This window comes from Hordeum vulgare, chromosome 1H (genome assembly GCF_904849725.1).
Source record: "Hordeum vulgare subsp. vulgare chromosome 1H, MorexV3_pseudomolecules_assembly, whole genome shotgun sequence".
Lineage (NCBI taxonomy): Eukaryota > Viridiplantae > Streptophyta > Magnoliopsida > Poales > Poaceae > Hordeum > Hordeum vulgare.
In genome coordinates, this window is record NC_058518.1 from 395,563,155 (window position 1) to 395,575,578 (window position 12,424).

Genomic DNA, 12,424 nt, shown 5'->3' on the forward strand with positions numbered 1-12,424 from the left:
TTCATCTATTTTAAAATAAGTAACTCAACTTTATAGTAACTTTAAAACAGGGGAGTATATGATTATGGTTAGATGGTGGGATCCTGCGTAAGTGTCCGTGGAATGGTCCCCTAATTATAAACTGTTGCGGAAGAAAATTTATAGATTGCAGTTGAAGATGCCCTAAATATCGTATTGCCGAATCACTTGGTAGATTTTAGCTTAGCGCTGGCTGGTGCCGCCTGCCGACAAATAGTCTCTCTGGTTTTCCGACGTTCTTAACGTGTCAAAACGAGCCGCTGATTAATTCCGTTCCTGGTTTCCCACAGGCTGCAAAACCAAAGGCAGATTCGATCTGCAACTCGATCGACAAAGCATCTCAAATTCCATTTCTTTGAGCGAAAAAAGTGCTGAGCTGAGAGCCTGAGGCGTACATCTAGCAGACGGCGGGTCCATCGCACTACTACGTGCCCATGGCCTCATGCACGGTCAGCGCTACCTATAGCTCTCCTGCTCCATACGCCTATATATATCGTCCGGCGATTTCGCTTCTTGACTCAACCAAATCACACGATCGAACGACAACAATCGAGCGAGTGCTCCAGGAAGCCTCAGCCAGAGCCAGAGCTCGTGCACGCATAGAAGAGCATGGAGAGCAACCACAGTGACCTGCAGCCACCGTCAGGTAATTGCTACCCCTCCGTCCCATCATATAAGACGTTTTTGTTGCAAGATAAAACATTTGGTTAACTTGTTAGTGTTATCTTTTCATCTTTTATTTTCGTGTTAACCTGGATCACCTGGTTCGACCTCGTCAGGCTACCCGACGACGGCGGGCACGGTGCCGGTAGGCGGCAACGGCTCGCCGCCCCGGGAGGAGACAAGGCAGCGCGGCCGGAAAACTGGTTTCCTCGATGCATGGTATATGCACGCACAAACTCTGGCTGTTTAGTTACACATTTTGTGCTCAAGTTTATACGCTTGAGCTAATGGTATGAATTCACCTGCCGCATCGATCATAATAACGGTATAAGAGAGCCTGCCACTAATTTCGTGCCATCGATGCTTTTCAGTGTCGCCGCACTGTGCTGCTGCTGGCTGTGCGACCTGTGCTGCGTCTAGATCGGGCGGCAGCAAAGACGTACGAGTTTGTTTAGGACGCAAGTTTTGATCAATACTTACTTATCAAGAGTATCCAGAATGATCAAGATGGTGGTGCATCTTGTCTCGTTGCTTTGTAGAGTAGCAGTATTTGGGTTGTACTCCTATATGAGTGAATGAGTCGTCCTGCATGTGTGCGTGTGAGCCACCGCTTCTCTCTTCTTTCCTTTTGGATTGGGGTGTGTAACCATCCATCATCGTTGTTGATGTACCGTAATGCAATGTAATGAATTTGTTTGTTCACGGAACTGATCAGCTGCCACTTTTTTTTGCGGGGTACCTCCATTTTTATTTACTCTGCATATCAGATTCAAGTGAAATCAAATTTCATAAAGTTTGATCAAGTTTATAAAAAACAATATAAACATTTAGCATAATAAATCTAAATGATATAAAAGTACATTCAATAATAAATATAATGCTATTGATTTGTAATTATCTATGTTAATATTTTTTTTATAAACTTTGTCAAAGTTTAAATTTTTTGACTTTGATCAAAGCTAATACGCGGGCTAAATAAAAACGGAAGGAGTATCGAAGAAGATGTGTGCTATAGGCTATGGCCACTGGCCCGTGTATAATAAGGTCGAGATAGTTAAGTGCAATCTAGTGGCGAATCCAGAGTGGAAATCAATGGACGAGCTCAAAGCACTAAGATAATTAAATCGGTACATACCAATAACTAACTAACACTAGATAAAATAAAAATATCACAGATAGTATCATGCATGTTAATTACTCCTTTCATATCGGTGTATAAGTCGTCTTACGAAAATCAAATAAGTAATCTCAAAATACTTACCCACGGTGCATTAACTTTCACCTCGTTTCTTATTTTTTGACATAAATAAAGAAATCAACCAATAAAAGACGTGAGCGTGTATATTTTTAATAACTTAGACTAACTAGCACGACATGCAGTGATAAATTCATTGCATCCAATGATATTAATTAGCAAATTAATATTAATTTCTCTCGGTTTTCTCTCCGTCTTGATCGCAATGCACGACCTAAGATGACCTATGCACCGAGACGGAGGGAGTAAACATTTTAACTTATGTGGCACATAATTAAATGAGACAAGAGAGGGTTGAGTATCATAATATGATATCATATCATATTAAATAATGTACTAGTATTTGTCTTACATGGTAATAAATATGACTAGTATGATACCAAATTATGATACTATGCATTGTGAAGGTAGTAACATATACTAGTATCATGTGCATGATACTACCATATGATACTTTTCATTGTGACCAGCCTTACTTGGGCACTAGTGGGGACAGGGCCTATAGCCCCGGCCCGTAAGGGGCTTTAGTCCCGGTTCACCAACCGGGACTAAAGGGGCGGGACTAAAGGCCTAACCTTTAGTCCCGACCCTGTTCCAAGCCGGGACCAAAGGTGCTCCACGTGGGCGTCTCGGAGCGCCCTCAGGGGCAAGCCCTTTAGTCCCGTGTCTTAACACGGACCGAGACTAAAGAGTTTCAGATTTTGTTTATTTTTGGGTTTTAGGGTTTTAGGGTTTAGGTGTTCGGGAGATTAACGTGATGCCTCGTTTGGTGTTCGGGAGTTAGTTTTGATATAATTCTAAATAGAAATAATTATGCATATATCTATAAGATTAACTTACCTTACAAGCGAGCATATATATACAATTATATGGAGATCTGAATTATCGGGACTAGAGCCCGTCTATTCGATTACATGGACCAACATCAGTAATGGCCCCTAGCTACACTAAATCGCCCTTTGTCATCTATAGCTCACGTCCTCAGAAAGGTCGCAAGCTCCTCTGCAACAGCAATCACGCGTTGCTCTGGTAGGGACTTCTCCCTCATGGCCATGTACTATATAAGAAGAGGAGATGAATATGAATATCAATCATGATAACAAAGAATGACGGGTAAAAATAGAGGTGTGAATGTTCATTGCTTACGTCGAATCTGTGATCCTTGTGCTCAGAGGTAAATGTGCGAATGGTCTCGCAAACATAGTATCCGCATAGATGCGTCCCCCGTGGCTGCTGATCGCACTTTACGAGAATAGAATATATATAATCAAAATAATAATCTAGCATCATAAATGTATTGAAAATAGAAGTATATCATACTACTACTTACGTAAGCCGCTCTAAAGGTCAGCTTCTCAGGCTCGATACCGGGAGTCACGCACTTGAACCGCTTCCAAACCCTGCCCGACAAGGATAATGATTTGCTAAGTTTTTCATTAATTGATATATCAGAAAATCATCGAAAGAGACCGATAGAGCGCAAGAATGATTGAAATTACCCTTGGAGCATGTCCTGCAGGCTTTGGAACTGTTCCAAGGGTCTCGATAATGGGTCGAAGGCATCAACTCTTCCCTTATCAATTTGAATGTCCAACAGAATCCAATGGAAGCTGCACATGTATATATATATATATATGTTAGTAACTTATCAATTACACTTATAAGTGAATGGACACAACAGAGTAAAGACCCTCACCTGAAGTTGTATGGAAACAGTATGTGGTCACGGAAATTTTGATCTGTTAGAAACCTTAGAAGGTTTTCCTCCGTCTCCTTGGGTTTATCAGTTAGCGTCGCTATATGTATTTTATCTGGGTCAATAAACCCAATATTTAGGATGTTCCTATTTTTACAATCCAGAATCTTCATTCTGCATAATAGAGTACAAGTTATATATAGACAATGAATTGAAATAACTAAACAAGTTATATGTAGACAACGAATTGAAAAACTTACAGACAATAGCAACTCATAAGCGATTTGTCGAGGGCGTCGGAATTGTACATCTGGAAGAGTTCATCAAAGTCGATATGGATTTCTTCGGGGCGGCCGTAGTACTCCCGTGGGACACTCACCACGATCATCATTCTCCCATTCTTTGATTCACTTAAGTACCATGTATGCAAGTAACGCATATTTGTTGGGAGATCATCTTTGCTGAGCAAAGGCGCTCCCATGACAAACTGTGGCTTAGGGGCTACCACAGCCTTGGGTAACCTGTCGTCTTGGGAAGCCAGAATGTCTTCAACCGGGATACCCCATTCATCCGCCCACTTCTTTGCTAATTCCAAATCTTGCCCCTGCACCGGAGGGGGGACATTCTCGGGTAACACCCTGAGGGGTGGGATCGACTGTTTGGCCTGTTGTCCAAGCTGAGGAACGTCTGATCTTTTTTTGCTTGTAGTTGAACTTGATTTGCTCCCACTTGCACTTGCACGTGATCTGCTCTTTTTCACTTCCTTCTGCAATGTACGTGTATAGTCATCAGGCTTATGGTGTAAGTCATACTGTGATGGAAGGGTCGTGAAGTATTTTGCATATGCTATTTGCTTCTCGGTGTATTCCGGGCGGGGCTCGGGTTCCTTCTTTTTCATCTGCGCATCATGATGTTCCTTTGCTATCCTGGCGTTTTCCTCGGGGGTACGATCATAAGGTCTGATAGGAAGATTAGCATGAGGTACCTTTGGGAGGGGCGACAGTTTGCGCTTTGGGGGGCTCTGTCGCTTAGAAATCATCGGCGGAGCGTTCTTGCTGGCATGCTTCCGCTTAGTATCCAGAGCGGGCGGCGACGGAGATGGACGACCCAAGTCCGGCGGCGGTGATCGAGATGGACTCGTGTTGTGCTAGCCGACGTCATGTGGAGGGCTTGGAGGTAATGGAGGTGTAGGTGACCTGCGATGACTCGGAGGCGGTGTTGTCCTTGGGGCCGAGCCTAGAAGCTTGATGTAGTTCTTGTCCCATAGGATGACTCCACCCAGTACTTCTCCGAGTGTCCTCTCATCTTCGGGTCCAGCTATGTCGAGCTCCATATCATGAAACCCCGCCATGATTTCATCCACCCCGACTTTAGCAAAGCCAGCTGGAATCTCACGGCCATGCCAGCGTGCATCAGGGCCAGAAGGTAAAGCTTGTCCAACGGCCACCTTCATGGATATGTTCTTGAATTTCTGATGGAGTTCACATGATGTTGACTCCTTGATTCCATCCACAGGGTAGCCGGGACCGCCCTCTATCATTCTTCATGCATCGTCGGGCGGGGCCTCAGATTCAGCCACGCTGCTTTTCCGCTTAGATGGGGCGCCGGTAATATCAAGTGCAGGATCTTCCTGGCGCGCTACTCCTCTAAGCTCATCAATATGCTTCTGTTGCTCATTAATCCTGGCAAGCAACTGGTTGAACTTGTCATTCTCCTCATCCTGCTGCCGCTTCTTTGCTCTCGCTCGGCTTCTGTAAGTGTCTTGGTCTCTGGCAAACCCAAGCCACCACGGGTAAGAAGGACCGAAGCCTCGCGTTCGTCCTCCATGTTCGTCATTGCCGAGGACTAGTGTGAGCAAATCTTTCTCTCTATCTGCAGTGAACTTTCTTTTTCCCTCCTTAATTTCTTTCACTATCTTTTTCCAATTCTCCGTGGGTATCCTAAGACCGTCACTACAGATGAGGTCCCCTGTTTCTTCGCCGTACGAACCACCATGCGCAAGGAACCAATTTCTTGCTCTCAATTCCCACTCATCACGGAGTGGTTCAGGTATGATGCCTTTAGCTAGCAGATCTTGCTCTTTCTTATCCCACTTTGGGATGGCAGTCTCATAGCCCCCTGGCCCCAACTTGTGGTGATATTTCTTCTTGTCGGCATTTTTCTTGTTCTTTTCTGATAATGCCTGGGCATCTTCTGACTCCTTGTACTCTTGAAATGCCTTCCAGTGATTCGCCTGCTTGGCTAGATACCCCTCGAATACTGGCACTTTCTTTGTCTTCAGATAGTTTTTCCATAGCTTCTTCTTCCAGCTACGGAACAGTTCGGCCATCTTCTTTAGAGTCCACTGCTTGACTTTGGCCCTCAGTTTGTCTGCGGCGTCTTCATTCTCACATTCTGGCAGGTTGAAATGTGACATGAGATCATTCCAAAGATTATCTTTGTACCTTTCAGCGACATAGTCACTATCGGCTGCCCCTTTGCGCTTGTTCCACTCCCAAACGCTGATCGGGACGTGATCCCTAACGAGAACTCCGCATTGCTTCTTGAATGTGTCATCAACATTCTTAGGAAGCTTGGGTTCGCCCATAGGCAATATCACCTCAAAGGTGTAATGCGTCCGTGCATCCAACTTTCTAGTCGGGCCTCGTTTCGTAGCTTTGCTCGATGTGGAGGCCTAAGAGGGAGAAACATTCGTCAAATGAATGTATATGTATACAATATAGAGCCATCTCCAATATTTTTCACATATTACAAGTGATTGTCGAACTTCATATGTATACCTCGCCGGACTTTATTATTTCTCCACCGGCTTCTCCATCAGTGGAGCTATCACCTTCTCCGTCATTGGACCTATCTCCTGCCCCATTGGCTTCATCTTCGTGTCGGTCGACCTCCATTCCATATCCGGAGGGGTTTAGGTATGACGACGGAGATTCACCTGGTTCAACGTCGGGGCCGTCTTTGATTTTATCTTCGAGCAGTTCTTCCTCTTCGAGGTTCCTGATATGTGGATCCATATTTCTGCAAAAAACGGACATTTGATTAACTAATAAACTAACAAACTATATAAGAGGGGTTGGAAACTTCGAAGTGTCGTTTTATATAGGAGGACCTTTAGTCCCGGGTCTTGGCTAGAACCTAAACTCTAAAATATGTCTAACGGATTCTCTTAACCTTTAAGGACTTAACAAAATGGCGACATTCTAGATGTGTAGAAAATGATCCTATTTTTCCTGATCTCATCTACCCTTCTATATGTCACATTGTCTAGTGTCAAAGGACTTTGTTGAACTTTGTACCAAAAAAGAATTATTCTATCAGGAACTCCGTTCCAAAACAACTTTAGTCCCGGGTCGTGGCTCCACCTGGGACTCCTAGATTTCTGCATAGTATTCAAAGTAGGAGTACTTTTCCAATTTGAGCATTCAATAAGCAAAACCAAATCGTAAAATAAAGTAGTATTCAAATTAGCATGCATTCAATTATAAGCAAAACTACATCATCTCTTTTGTCCGTACATCATCGAATATTATCACTAATACTCCTCGAATACTATCATACATATAGCATCACTGATACAGCTAGAACCGTAGCGCCCGACGGGTATCGTCGCGGGCGGTGGACACCCAAAGAGAAGGAACCATCACAGGATCATAGCTCCAGTGAGATCCCCGAAGAACCTGCTAGGTATGCTCGAACCTGCCCTCCAACGCAACCATGTAGCGACGGACGTGCTCATCCTCCTCGCTGACACGGTGACGTACCACCTCCGCGGTGTCCGGAAGCCCCGGCACCGTCACTGGCCCACGCGACCGCCACCAAACAAGGATCGGGTCAACAACGGGCTGGCTCCTCACCAACCTACGCCCCCGGAAGGTAGCACCTCCCAATACCAGCCGGGCGGAGCCCAGTCCCGGACATGGCCCCTGTGATCAAGCAGGTGTCCTCCGCCGAGTCGACGACGAGGATGCGGGATAGGCATCGTAAAATGAACTAAAAAAATAAACTAGTTCTATTAATTTTCTTGCTAAAAATAAACTATTAACACTTAAGCATATACAATAGCAAAATTAAACTATTAACACTTAAGCATATACAATAGCAAAATTAAGCAATAATCTAAGAAACACTAATTAAGCATCTATATACGTAGAAATGTCTTCTTCTTCTTCTTCTTCTTCTTCTTCTTCTTCTTCTTCTTCTTTCTTATTTTCTTATCCGCTTCTTCTTCAATTTCTCTTCTTCTACTTCTCCTCTTCTTCTATTTTTCCTCTTCTTCTACTTCTCCTCTTCTTCTATTTTTCCTCTTCTTCTCCTCTCCTCCTCTTCTTATTCTCTTTTTTCTTCTTTTCTTCTCCTCCTCTTCTTATTTTCCTTTTTCCTAATCTTATTTTCTTATTTTTGTTCATCTTTCTTCTTCTTCTAACCCTAACCTAATTCTAAATATTACTAACCCTAATAATCTAGCACAAACCTAATAACAATAGGAATTAAATGACAAAAAAATACTTTTCTTTTTCTTCTTGTCTTCTCCTTTTTCTTCTTTTCTTCTCCCTTTTCTTCCTTTCTTCTCCTTTTTCTTCCTTTCTTCTCCTTTTTCTTCCTTTCTTCCTTTCTTCCCTTTTTCTTCTTTTCTTCTCCTTTTTCTTATTTTCTTCTCCTTTTGTTTCTTTTCTTCTCCTTTTTCTTCTTTTCTTCTCCTTTTTCTTCCTTTCTTCTCCTTTTTCTTCCTTTCTTCTCCTTTCTTCTCCTTTTTCTTCCCTTTTTCTTCTTTTCTTCTCCTTTTTCTTCTTTTCTTGCCCTTTTTCTTCGTTTCTTCTCCTTTTTCTTCTTTTCTTCTCCTTTTTCTTCTTTTCTTCTCCTTTTTCTTCTTTTCTTCTACCGGCCGGAGTGTTGGGGAGGAGGGGGCGGGGGGCTTACCGGCCGGAGGCGTCGACGACGGCGAGGAGGACGGCGGCGTCACAAAATTTCAACAATTTCTGACTTAATTTGGTATTCTTCGTGCATTTACTTATTTTTTTGAGCTAGTTGACCCTGAAATTGAAAAGCACTACAAAGTTTTATTAAAATTCTTTTTGCATATTTGAGAATTTGACAGAACTATGAAAATGAAAAGTGTTTGAAATTTAGTACATTCCATACATGCATTACATAAAAGGTTTAATACATTATTACATTATTGCACCAATATTCCTATCTATTATTTCTGTTTTCTTCTGGGTCGTAGCCATGGAGAATCTTCATCATTCAGTAGGATGCTTGGGTCAGTTTTCACTTTGAAGGGCAGAATTTCATGAAACTTATTATAATCTTCTGACATGTGTGTCTTGTCATCTACTCCCACGATGTTTCTTTTCCCTGAAAGAACTATGTGGCGTTTTGGCTCATCGGACGATATCTTCTTTTGCTGATTTCTTTTTCTCGTTTTTGTAGACATGTCCTTCACATAGAAAACCTGAGCGACATCATTGGCTAGGACAAATGGTTCGTCCATGTACGCAAGATTGTTGAGATCCACTGTTGTCATGCCGTACTTTTGGTCTACAACTACCCCGCCTCCTGTTAGCTTCACCCATTTGCACCGAAACAAAGGGATATTAAAAGTAGGTCCATAGTCAAGTTCCCATATCTCCTCTATGTACCCGTAATATGTTTCCAAACAGTGCCCATTCTCGTTTGTTGCATCAAAGCGGACACCACTATTTTGGTTGGTGCTCTTTTTTATCTTGGGCAACCGTGTAAAATGTATTCCCATTTATCTCATACCCTTGGAAAGTACATATAGTCGAAGATGGTGGCCTGGCCAAATAGTACAGCTGATCTCCAACGGTGTCGTCATTCATGAGATGTGTCTGCAACCAACTGCCGAAAGTCTTCTCATGTTCCCCTTTAATCCAAGAGTCAACCTTCCCCAGGTTTTTGGAGCGTAGAATATTCTTGTGTCTCACGATATACGGAGCCACCACGGTGGAATTGTGTAGAACTGTGTAGTGTGCTTGAGAGAAAGAATGCCCGTCCATACATACTTTTGCTTTCCTTCCTAGTGTGCCTTTTCCTGTCAGCCTACCCTCATACCGAGATTCAGGAACACCAATCGGCTTAAGGTCAGGAAAAAAGTCCACACAAAACTCAATGACCTCCTCTGTTCCATAGCCCTTGGAGATGCTTCCTTCTGGCCTAGCACGGTTACGAACATATTTCTTTAAGACTCCCATGAACCTCTCGAAGGGGAACATATTGCCTAGAAACACAAGACCGAGAATTCTAATCTCTTCGACTAGGTGAACTAGGAGGTGTGTCATTATATTGAAGAAGGATGGCGGGAACAACAACTCAACGCTGACCAGACATTGGACCACATCAATCTGTAACCCTGATAGACTTTCTCGATCGATTACCTTCTGAGAAATTGCATTGAGGAATGCACATACCTTCACAATTGCCAGGCGAACATTTTCCGGTAGAATTCCCCTCAATGCAACCGGAAGCAATTGCGTCATAAGCATGTGGCAGTCATGAGACTTTAGGTTTTGGAATTTTTTGTCTTTCATATTTACGATTCCCTTTATATTCGACGAGAAGCCAGTCGGGACCTTGATACTGAAAAGGACTTCAAAGAAGATTTCCTTCTCTTCCTTAGTAAGAGCGTAGCTGGCACGCCCTTGAAACTGCCCTGGATGCATGCCATCTCTTCCTTTATGATGTTCCTGGTCCTCCCGTGCTTCCGGTGTATCTTTTGACTTCCCATACAAGCCTAGGAAGCCTAGAATATTCACGCAGAGATTCTTCGTCAGGTGCATCACGTCGATTGCCGAGCGGACCTCATGGACTTACCAGTAGGGTAGCTCTCGAGATATAGATTTCCTCTTCCACATGGGTACACGCTTATCAGGGCCGTTAGGAACAGGTTGGCTGCCAGGACCCTTTCCAAAGATTACTTTTAAATCTTTGACCATATCAAATACTTCAGCACCAGTACGGATGACAGGCTTCCCCCGGGGTTCTGCCTTGCCATTGAAATGCTTGCCTTTTTTCTTTAAGGGATGCTTGGGCGGAAGAAAACGACGATTGTGCGGGTACACATTCTTCCTACATTTGTCCAGATATATACTTACTGTATGATCCAAACAGTGTGTGCATGCATTGTATCCCTTGTTTGACTGTCCTGAAATGTTACTAAGAGCAGGCCAATCATTGATGGTTACGAAAAGCAACGCTCGAAGGTCAAATTCCTCTTGTTTGTGCTCGTCCCACACACGTACACCTGGTTCGGCCCACAGCTGTAAAAGTTCATCAACTAATGGCCTTAGGTACACATCAATATCATTGCCGGGTTGCTTTGGACCTTGGATAAGCACTGGCATCATAATGAACTTCCGCTTCATGCACAACCAAGGAGGAAGGTTGTGGATACATAGAGTAACGGGCCAGGTGCTGTGACTACAACTCTGCTCCCCAAAAGGATTCATGCCATCTGTACTCAGACCTAACCATAAGTTCCTTGCGTCAGCTGCAAATCTCGAGAACTCTCTCTCGATTTTTCTCCACTGCCGACCATCAGCGGTGTGCCTCAACTTATCGCCTTTCATACGATCTTCCATGTGCCATCGCAACAACTTCACATGATCTTTATTTCTGAACAGACGTTTCAACCATGGTATTATAGGAGCATACCACATCACCTTGGCAGGAACCCTCTTCCTGGGTGGCTCGCCCTCAATATCACCAGGGTCATCTTTTCTGATCTTATACGGCAATGCAGTGCATACCGGGCATTTATCCATATTCTCGTACTTCTCACCGCGGTAGAGGATGCAGTCATTAGGTCATGCATGTATCTTCTGCACGTCTAATCCTAGAGGGCAGACAAGCTTCTTTGCTTCGTACGTGCTGGCGGGCAATTCGTTCTTTCTTGGAAGCATCTTCTTCATCAGTACCAGCAACTTTTCGAATGACGAGTCAGTCACACCAGTATCTACCTTCCACTTCAGCAATTCCAGTGTGCTACCCAGCTTCTTCTGGCCATCTTCACAAGTTGGGTACAACAATTTGTTGTGGTCGTGTAACATCTGCTCGAACTGCAACGTCTCCTTTTCTGTGTCGCAACCTCGCCGTGCATCAGAAATGACCTAACCAAGATCATCAGTGGGCTCATCTGGTTCCCGTTCTTCATCCTGATCTTCTTCTTCATTGTCTTCCATTGTGGTATCAGCATACTCAGGGAACATAGATCGGTAGTTGTCATCATCGTTCTCTTCTTCTTCATCGCCGTCTTCCATCATAACCCCTCTTTCTCCGTGCTTGGTCCAAACATTATAGCCCGACATAAAACCGGACCGAAGCAGGTGGCTCTGAATGACTCTTGAGGAAGTGTAATCCTTCTCATTCCGACATTCAACACATGGACAAAACATATAGCCACCACCATGCTTGTTCGCATCGGCTGCATCTCGAAAAGAATGCATGCCTTCTCTGTAAGCGGCTGTGCGTCGATCACCGTACATCCATGGATGGCTCATCTGCGTTATACGACAGTATATCAAATACAATCACGATCCTAAAAATTAGTACCGCACGGTCTAAACGAGGAAATATAGTTGCTAACCTTTTAGAATAAGTAGAAATAAAGAGGAAGAGGTTTAAGCGTGGCTCGGGCATCTCATATCGTAGTTGTGTTCGGTGAACTGAAGCGGCATCGCTCTAACACACATTTCAACAAACACCTCTAGTGCATAAAAAAATGGAGAGCTAGCACACACCCACACTCTTCCATCCAAGAAAAATGCAAGGAA

The 12,424-nt window shown here is 43.7% G+C and overlaps 1 long non-coding RNA gene across 1 annotated transcript; it reads left to right on the plus strand.

Annotated features, from left to right (window-relative positions):
- Positions 1–526: 526 nt before the first annotated feature.
- Positions 527–1,388, plus strand: LOC123412017. Its single transcript, XR_006613383.1, has 3 exons — positions 527–664; positions 798–900; positions 1,053–1,388. It is a non-coding gene; the product is annotated as an uncharacterized LOC123412017 (long non-coding RNA).
- The last annotated feature ends 11,036 nt before the right edge of the window (positions 1,389–12,424 follow it).